General features: G+C 45.1%; 1 long non-coding RNA gene across 1 annotated transcript in view; it reads right to left on the bottom strand.

Moving 5' to 3' along the window:
* Positions 1 to 1,216: 1,216 nt before the first annotated feature.
* The window catches only part of LOC136792683 (uncharacterized), a 77,813-nt gene continuing 69,734 nt past the window's right edge, over positions 1,217 to 9,295 (bottom strand). Inside the window, exon 3 of the long non-coding RNA XR_010836828.1 lies at positions 1,217 to 1,430. This is a non-coding gene — a long non-coding RNA (uncharacterized lncRNA). The remainder of the gene's footprint in view (positions 1,431 to 9,295) is intronic.

The following is a 9,295-nucleotide window of genomic DNA, read 5'->3' as shown; positions in this document are numbered from 1 at the left end:
CCCATATCTGGGCAGACCCATTGGATGCTGTCATCACTGTCAAACAGGATGGAGTTGGTGTACGGACCGCCGTCCTCCGGGAGGATGGTGGTGTAGGACGTAAACTTGACCCTCTTCCTCTTCGGGCCGGACGAACTCAGAGGTTCGCTCTTCATGTCTTTCTCATAGACATAGTCAGAAGGTCTGAGCAGCTGACTAGGGAAAGTCTTCTGGGAACCGCCATTCAGAAGGAAGTTCCTCTCCTCGGACTGCAGCCCCCTGTCTATCACGGTCGTGCACTCCTCCGACGGGAGGGTCACATCCACCGGGTTCTCCAGGAGCTCCACGTCGTTCCCCAGCCACACCCAGTCGTGGCAATGGGGGATGTCGCCTTGCTCACTCACGGCGAATCTTCTGTGTCTGTATTTCCATTTCATAAATTTCATCCATTATCCTGGCATAAATAATGTGCTATAACCCCTCGGGTATGAGGGACAAATTTGTATACTTTCATGAATGCAGTCCTGTGTATATGAACTAACTGAATGTCATAAAGCAGAAATTGACTTTGAATCTTCCAAAAAGAGTTTAAAAGATCACGTGATGCCTCTGAATCACTTTTGAGCACAGCCATCAGGCTACTGCTCGAGATACTATCACTTCAAGCATCCTTTATTAGCAAGACAGGCTCGTTTGACGCATCTGAGAAAAGATGTATTGTATTATGGGGACAGATGTGCTTGAAAGACGCAACGACCTTGGTATAATTGAAATGAATTTGCTTCAAGCTTAACCGTGGAGCAGAGGTTTCCAGTTGGCTATAATTAATATCAGCCAACAGATATTTCGTGCCTGTTAGCCCTACTTGTTTAAATAGCAGAAACAGAGTCTTCAAGTATCAGTTATTACTTATTTTAGAAAAAGGAAGACATGTGAGCCTTCGGTTGTGGTCTGAGGCAGTTTCCCTCTCACAGATAACCCGCCATAACGTGGTATTTGGACACACGCCGTCGTCAGTGTACAAAACGATATAAGGGGGAAATCTGTCCAACCCACTGAGTACTTTTCTCAGAGACAGGACAGACTAGATAAGAAGCAGGAAGAAGCTTCAAGAGTCACCAGTCCCTGCTATGCGTGCTCTCTCTATGGATCTCTTTTGCAGGTTGTGACAGAGAGACAAGTGGTCTCAGTTGGCCAGGGACGAAAGGACTCTGGACTCTTACCTGCTGTGGGGCTTGAAGAACATCTCGGGCAGCTGCCGTTGAAATGATGGCTCTTTTGTCCGACCTGTGAGGCTGCAGGGAAAGAGACAAGCCGGCCACCAGCTGCACGCCCAGGTCCACGATGGTGACACGGTCATCCAGGACGGTCACCGTCTTCTCAGCCAGGATGGAGGGGCGACAGGACTTGCAGGGCCAGCGAGACACCTCAGGTCTCCGCCCCTCACAAAACTAATGAGGAAAAAAGGAAAGAAAAAAGTAAAATGCCTGCAGAAGTAAATGGAGGTTTATAATCAGGGGCTATGTGCTCATGGTCATCAAGTATTTAAGTTCTTCCACGTGGTGGGGGTTTTAACATCTGTAAAACAACTCAGGAATGTGCATCTGTTATCTAGGTACTTCAGGGAGGAACTAAAGATTCTGTGACTGCCAGATGGCCAATTTACCGCTTAAATTCTTACCAGTTCTCCTGTCCCAAATGCAATTTTTGTCACTACATGCTCATATCCTTTCAATCATTAATTCTTGAGCCAGGCTTTTGTAACTCAAGGGAGGCCTGGGAGACTGCTGCTTTCCTACAAACAAGAGGCAGGCAGAGGATGTGGGGGAGGGGTCTGTCCTGGGAAGGCCCCATAGCGTCCTGCTCGGTTACAGACACGCACCACGGCTCGCGGGTACTGCAGGAGCGCCCCCTCCCCTCCTCCTTCCCGTCCTCCTCCTCATCACTCTCTTGGTGGTCTTGGGAATCAAACAAAACCAGAGCGAGTGTAAATCATCATTAAAGATGCTTTAAATATCTTCAATTTTCCAGTGACTGTGGGACTGTACAGAGTAAAATGACAGGACTGGGATCCTCTCCTGGTCTGACAGGCCTGTCACTGACTCATTTACCAATCTCTTCAGCCATCAGGTACTACGGTGGTGTTTATATTGTGCCAGCATTGCTGCTTCCTGCCCAGAACCCCGAAGACAAAGACACTGTCTCTTGCCTTCAATTTGCTTTCACTCAAGTGGAAGATACAGCCCCAGACAGGCCGTTATGGGATGAAAAGGATGAGTCCGTGGTCCCCCAACTTTGCTGAGGGAGCCTGTTAGCATCTCACTGCCCGGTTTCAGCCCTCGGCACTTCACTCAGGATGTCTTGGGGTAGAAGCCAGGAATCCATTGATTTTTTTAAAGAGCACCTGGGGCTTCCCTGGTGGCGCAGTGGTTAAGAATCCGCCCGCCAGAGCAGGAGACACGGGTTCGAGCCCTGGTCCGGGAAGATCCCATGTGCCGCGGAGCAACTAAGCCCGTGCACCACAACTACTGAGCCAGCGCTCTAGAGCCTGTGAGCCACAACCACTGAGCCTGTGTGCCACAACTACTGAGCCAGCACTCTAGAGCCTGTGAGCCACAACCACTGAGCCTGTGCACCACAACTACTGAGCCTGCACTCTAGAGCCTGTGAGCCACAACCACTGAGCCTGTGTGCCACAACTACTGAGCCTGCGCTCTAGAGCCTGTGAGCCACAACCACTGAGCCTGCGAGCCACAACTACTGAGCCTGCGCTCTAGAGCCTGTGAGCCACAACTACTGAGTCCGCGCACCTAGAGCTCACGCTCCACAACAAGAGAAGCCACCGCGATGAGAAGCCCGCGCACTGCCACAAAGAGTAGCCCCCGCTCGCCGCAACTAGAGAAAGCCCGCGTGCAGCAACGAAGACCCAACGCAGCCAGAAGTAAATAAATAAAATCAGTCAGTTTAAAGAGCCCCTGGTGTTGCCAGTGTGTAATAAACCTTGGGAGCCACTGGTTTGAGCTCCAGAATGAAACAAACGCAGCTCCATGGTCGGATCCACCCTGACTCAGACAAAAGGCATGAGCACTGGATCTTCATGTAAAATCGGGGCGTGCCCACCTCTCATGTGACTTTTGTAGCACGGAGGAAAATAGCAAAATAACATGTGCAGTGTGTGTGGCCTGAGGCCAGCACACAGCCCTCAACAGAATTTCAGAGTGATGGTTATTAAGGACGGAGGAGGGATTTCACGGGGTTCAGCACAGACTCTGCGGGACACAGAGAAAGGATGACTCACAGGACCATAGGGAAACAGTTGAGGGTGAAGGGCTTGCCTGCAATGACAAAGGCCCCGTGTCACCTCTGTGGCTCTGAACTGAGGACAAAAGACCAAAGATTACAACAAAAGATTCTCCCATGGCTCTTATGGCTCAAATTCTAAGAGTCTGGGGAGATGGGAGCCAGAACAATGGACGACAACTAAAATATCTATTTATTATAAATCACGACGTCACACACAGCCTGTAACGTGTCATCAGCTCTTGGGGGGAATATTCCTGCTACGTCATTGTTATTATGTCCTACGTAGACACGATCTCTAATCTTGGGGCTATTTCCGGTTGCCCTCTGTCTCACAGAGGGCATCAGGACCCCCACTAGCACCACAGCCTCGACAACCCTCCATCACCAAGTGGAACTCTGTTCTCTTCTATCTTTTTATTTATTTATTTTTAAATTAATGTTTATTGGAGTCTAGTTCATTTACAATGTTGTGTTAGTTTCTGCTGTACAGCAAAGTGAATCAGTTATGCATATACATATGTCCACTCTTCTTTAGATTCTATTCCCATACAGGTCATTACAGAGTATTGAGTAGAGGAAGCACATGAAAAGATGCTCAACATCACTAATTATTAGAGAAATGCAAATCAAAACCACAGTGAGGTCCCACCTCACACCCGTCAGAATGGCCATCATTAAAAGGTCTATAAATAATAATGCTGGAGACGGTGTGGAGAAAAGGGAACCCTCTTGCACTGTTGGTGGGAGTGTAAATTGATAACAGCCACTGTGGAGAACAGTATGGAGGTTCCTTAAAAAACTAAAAATAGAGTTACCGTATGATCCAGCAATCCCACTCCTGGGCTTATATCTGCAGAAGACCATAATCCGAAAAGAGACATGCACCCCAGTGTTCACTGCAGCGCTATTCACACTAGCCAGGACATGAAGCATCCTTCTATCTTTCTAAATCTGTGCATGTGCCCAGCAGCGAGGTGAGCACAGAGGCCCTTCCCTGGAAGCCTGTCTTCTCCAGTAACAGCGACCACTTAAGAGGCTGTTAGATTCCATGAACATAAACGTCCTTCTCTTTAATTCACTTTCTGTTTATGCAACAGGATGGGCGCTTTATCTTCTCGTTTCAGCCTTTCTTCTGCCTCAAAATCAGATATCCAGCCACAGGCAGTTATCAGCGCTCTCATGAAGCTCCCATGCCGGGGAATTCATTGCCTCCAAACTGCTTGATTCTCGGAGCTGATAACTATTTTGAAAGTCAAAGCAAAACAATAACAACAAAAATCACTTATTTAGGATGGTATTGGGGAAAGTTTCCTTCTTCTTTTTCTCCCCCTCAGGCTGTTTATACTATATGTCTCTTTATAGACTCTGCAACACCCATTGTAGAAAAGAAATATTATAAAAGCAAATTTATGCCGCTGTAATTTGTTTTGTGACAATGTTACGGAACGGGCTCAGGGCAGGCTGTTCCAAAATGTGCCAAAGTGGCATATTGATTATTTTGAAATAAAATTACTTGAGAAACAGCTGGTGCAAGAAGGATGCTCTGAACATTTCTTCTGTCTCCCTGAAAGCAGGAAGTAAATCTCCCACGTGAAAGGTACCTTCCCTCTACCAGGAGATAGAAAGACATCCTTTTCACCAAAGAGGCGGAAATCAGGGCTGTATAAACAAACCTTGTTACTTCTTCACTAATTACTACCCCAAGCCCAAATTTCTTTGTCTTGTCAATTCTTCACAAATGTGTTGTTTCTCCATCTAAAAAGTATGAAAGCTACCTGCTCTGGACACTTCTTTGAGCCTCATATTTCTATGAACTCCCGACCGCACAAAATTAAAATTTGATTTTCTCTGTCTCATGTCCATTTAATTTTTAGGGCAGCCAGAAGAACCCAAAAGCGTAGGAGGAAATGCTACCCCTGCCAACACAATCAAGAAGATCTAAGCACGCTGCTCAAATCTGGGCCACCTTGTTTCTTGATGAAGTTTTTGAATGAAGTAAACCCAGGAGAAAATTTTCTAAAAAATGCAGCCCGGTTATGAATAGTATTGACCACTCACTCACTCCTATTTTTCAGCAGTGATGACACATTATTCTAGAATTTGTGTTGTACCTTATTTTTCCCCAAAACTGGGAAATTCTTTACCACTGGTCCACACTGATACTCGGCTGCAAGGGACACTGCTGTTTCCTTGTGTCCGTGCAGGTGTGATTCGGTGCTTCTGGTTCTGTTGGTGGCATAAAGAATGATTGATTATGAAGACCACACGGGCTCCCCTGGTGGCGCAGTGGTTAGGAATCCGCCTGCCAATGCAGGGGACACAGGTTCGAGCCCTGGTCTGGGAAGATCCCACATGCCGTGGAGCAACTAAGCCCGTGCGCCACAACTACTGAGCCTGTGCTCTAGAGCCCGCGAGCCACAACTACTGAAGCCCGCGCACCTAGAGCCCGTGCTCCGCAACAAGAGAAGCCACTGCAATGAAACCCGTGCACTGCAACGAAGAGTAGCCCCCGCTCACCGCAACTAGAGAAAGCCTGTGCACAGCAACGAAGACCCAACGCATCCAAAAATAAATTAATGAATTTAAAAAAAAGAAAAAGAAGAGCATAGTCTGGGCAGAAACAAAGAGCAGTGCTCAGAGGTGCTTGGGGAGTTCATAGCCCACATGTCCTTGGACACGACCTCAGGGAACTTTTTATCCCCTACTGATTCAATGCAAGCCAGCAAACTGGGGAAACAGAGCCCACAGAACTTTACAGTTTGCAATACTATTAGAAAAAAATGCAGCAGAGACTGTAGGTTTCCCCACCATCTGTAGACCCTGGTAACTGCAGACAAGCTCTCTAGTTGGGGGTCGCCTCTCACAGACACCCTTCCATCCAGACATGGCCAAGTGACTCCTCTCACCAACAGAATTCGAGAAAAAAGAGAAGCCATTTCTAGGACAAGGTTTAAAAAAAGTGTACGGGCCTCTCCGTACTCAGTTTTCCCATCCAGCAGCTAACAGAGAGATTCTGGGTCCCTGAACTACTAAACGAACAAGAGTCAACTGTCAAACACAAGTACCCACCAGAGAGAGCCGTGTGCGTGAGAAATATACCTACTCCGTTGGAGCCGTTATGCATTTATTTCATCAGGTTGTACTGAGCATTGTGTTTTGTACTATGTACACATATGCAGTTGAACCTTGACCAACGAGGGGACTGGAGCACCTACCCCCGTGTGGCCCAAAATCCGCGGCTAACTTTTGACGTCTCCAAAACTTAACGACTAAATAGCCTACTGTTGACTGGAGGCTTTACTGATAACAAGCAGTTGAGGAACACATATTTTGTACGTTACATGTATACATACACTATTCTTCCAATAAAGTAAGCTAGAGCAACAAAATGTTATTAAGAAAATCGTAAGGAAGAGAAAATACACTTGCATCACTGTACTGTATTTAGCAGCATTATAAGTTCATGCCCTCTGTTTAGAAGATGAAGTATTTGTCAGTACCTACATAAATATTTTCTTAGATGATACAAAACGCCAGAGATGCTACACGTGTTACTAACACTAGACATCAAAAATGAAAAGATAAAGTGAAAAAGAAATCCATACTTATTTACATGTATAAGGATTCATACACTGATAGCAAAGAAGCAGTCATATGATTGCTTTATGGTCAGCTAGCCTCTACCCCAATAAATAAATCGTTACAAAATTTTATGGCATACATATTACAGTCATATTCATAATACAGTATTAGAAACTTTGTTACATTTTTTAATAAACCACTTAACCTGTGATAATAGGCTGATAGGTAGTTTCTCCAATTATAAGAGAGAGAGGCATACTGTACGGTAATGTAATTCTTTGAAAGCAAAGTTACACAACAGTAGGAAAACCAACAAACACATTATTAGTTCTATGTTGAATATCACTCACTTTTATGCCTACATAGGAACAGACTAGTATCTACATATATTTTATCCATTCATGACATACCTTTTTCTTAATTTTCTCCATATTACAGGACTACATGTTTGTCTGCAAGCTTTTCCAAATTGTCACAAATCTCCGAAAAATTTTCCAACATATTTATTGAAAAAAAAAATCCACAAATGAGTGGACCCTCGCAGACCAAGCCCGTGTTGTTCAAGGGTCAAAAGTATATGTGGTATATATGTGTAGTGTGTATATATAATATATATACATATATAGCAATGATATATAATATATAATAATATATACTGTAGATAGAGAATATACTACATAGTAATATGTATAATTTTTATGTATGTTTAATGGATTATAGTGCAGTTCATGTATATTTTCTATGCATGTATTATATAAGTATTTCATATTTATAGGCATTATATAAACATTTTATGTAAATATTTGTTATATATATATAATTTGTATGTAGGTTTAATGGATTATTGTGTACTTCATGTATATTTCATTTATATACAACATAAATATTTTATATCTCTATGCATATATGCATAGCACATAAATGCACTCTATATGTAGCACATATATGTGTATATATATACATACATTTAGTGACTGGATTATTAGAACAAGAATATGGAGCAGCATTATCACTCCCGGTTGCATATGAGGAAACTGAGGCACAGGAGGGTTAAGTACCTGTCTAGGGTCGCTGAGCTCTAAGGGGCAGAGACCAGGATGAGCGCCCAGCAGTCCAGCTCCAGCGCCACCCTCTTCACAGGTGCACCACCGTCAGGAAATGTGTGCTGACTCTTACAAGTAGTAAAAGGAAAACGATAGAAGGAAGGGCCAGTGGGGCCACAGGGAATAAATGTATGGGACTGTGAAGCTGCCCCCAAAGCCACACCTGCACTAATGCTTTACCTGTGTTGTTTATTTAATGGTAGTAACCACTCCACGAGGCCAGTGCTACGGCAGCTCCTATCTTCAGATAGTAAAACTTAACCCGGAGGAGTTAAATAATAGTCTCGAGTCAACTTGCTAGCGGTCGGCAGAGCCTGGCTCCTGGTCCAGGCCGTCACGACCTCGGTCTGGGCTTCTCTCGCCACGAGCGGGTGGCACATCAGAGCCATCGGACCCCAAGCCCGGGCTGCTGTTGCCCCCTGTGCGTGCTGCTTCCCTGGGGCCTGGGTCCCACCTTTACAAAGTGTCCTGGGCCCACAGAGGATGGGTCCCACCATCCTCCCTCTGGCTCCTCACCTTCTGTCCGAGGCCCCCGGGATCCTCCGCCCTCTGATCTGGCTCAGCTCCGCGTCTGCGATCTCAACCTGCAGGGGGAGTCTAGGCGCCCACATGGTGACCTCTAACTGGCGGGTGAAGTTCACAGTCACATCCACTCTGCTTTTCATCTCCTTCCCATCACGAAAATGGAATCACAGCCTTAGGAAAGGAGGGGATCTTGAGGTGTGTCCGCAGAAACAAAACAAACAAAAAACACAAGCAAAAATCCACAACGATGATGGTTCATGAAACTGCGATGGCTCTGATCTACTGGACATCAAGACAGCTGGAGAAGCAGACTTGTGTCTAACATGTTCTCATGGACTAGTTAGTGACAAATGATGATAAATACATTCCAGAAAGAGCATGTTGTCCTAATCAATCATGACTCACAAAACTGTAGGCCTCACTTAATGGAAGTGCTTAATCTCTAAGTGTGTGCATGTGTGTATATATGCGTGCGTGTGTATATATGTGTGTGTACATATGTGCATGTGTGTGTATGCGCGCATGTGTATGTTTGTGTAAATGTGTGTGTGTGTGTGTGTCTGTGTTCCTTACCAGATGTACTCAGTCCTCCATAAATTAGCTCTCAGGTGCATATTCAGATTTTACGCTTGGGCCATTTCTGACAATCCCTAAGTGTTGACCATATGGAAGTAAGAAATAGTTTTATGCCAAAACCACAAACAGGATCTTTTAACAAATTTAAACAGTAGAGTTTTGTGACAGATTGAAATTCTACTGGGTGAAGCGCTCAACAAAGGCTTTGAAAAAAAAGAGTGTAGGTA

This window comes from Kogia breviceps, chromosome 15 (genome assembly GCF_026419965.1).
Source record: "Kogia breviceps isolate mKogBre1 chromosome 15, mKogBre1 haplotype 1, whole genome shotgun sequence".
NCBI classification, from domain to species: domain Eukaryota; kingdom Metazoa; phylum Chordata; class Mammalia; order Artiodactyla; family Physeteridae; genus Kogia; species Kogia breviceps.
Note: the sequence above shows the minus strand (reverse complement) of the source record. Positions and strands in the feature narration are given on the sequence as shown.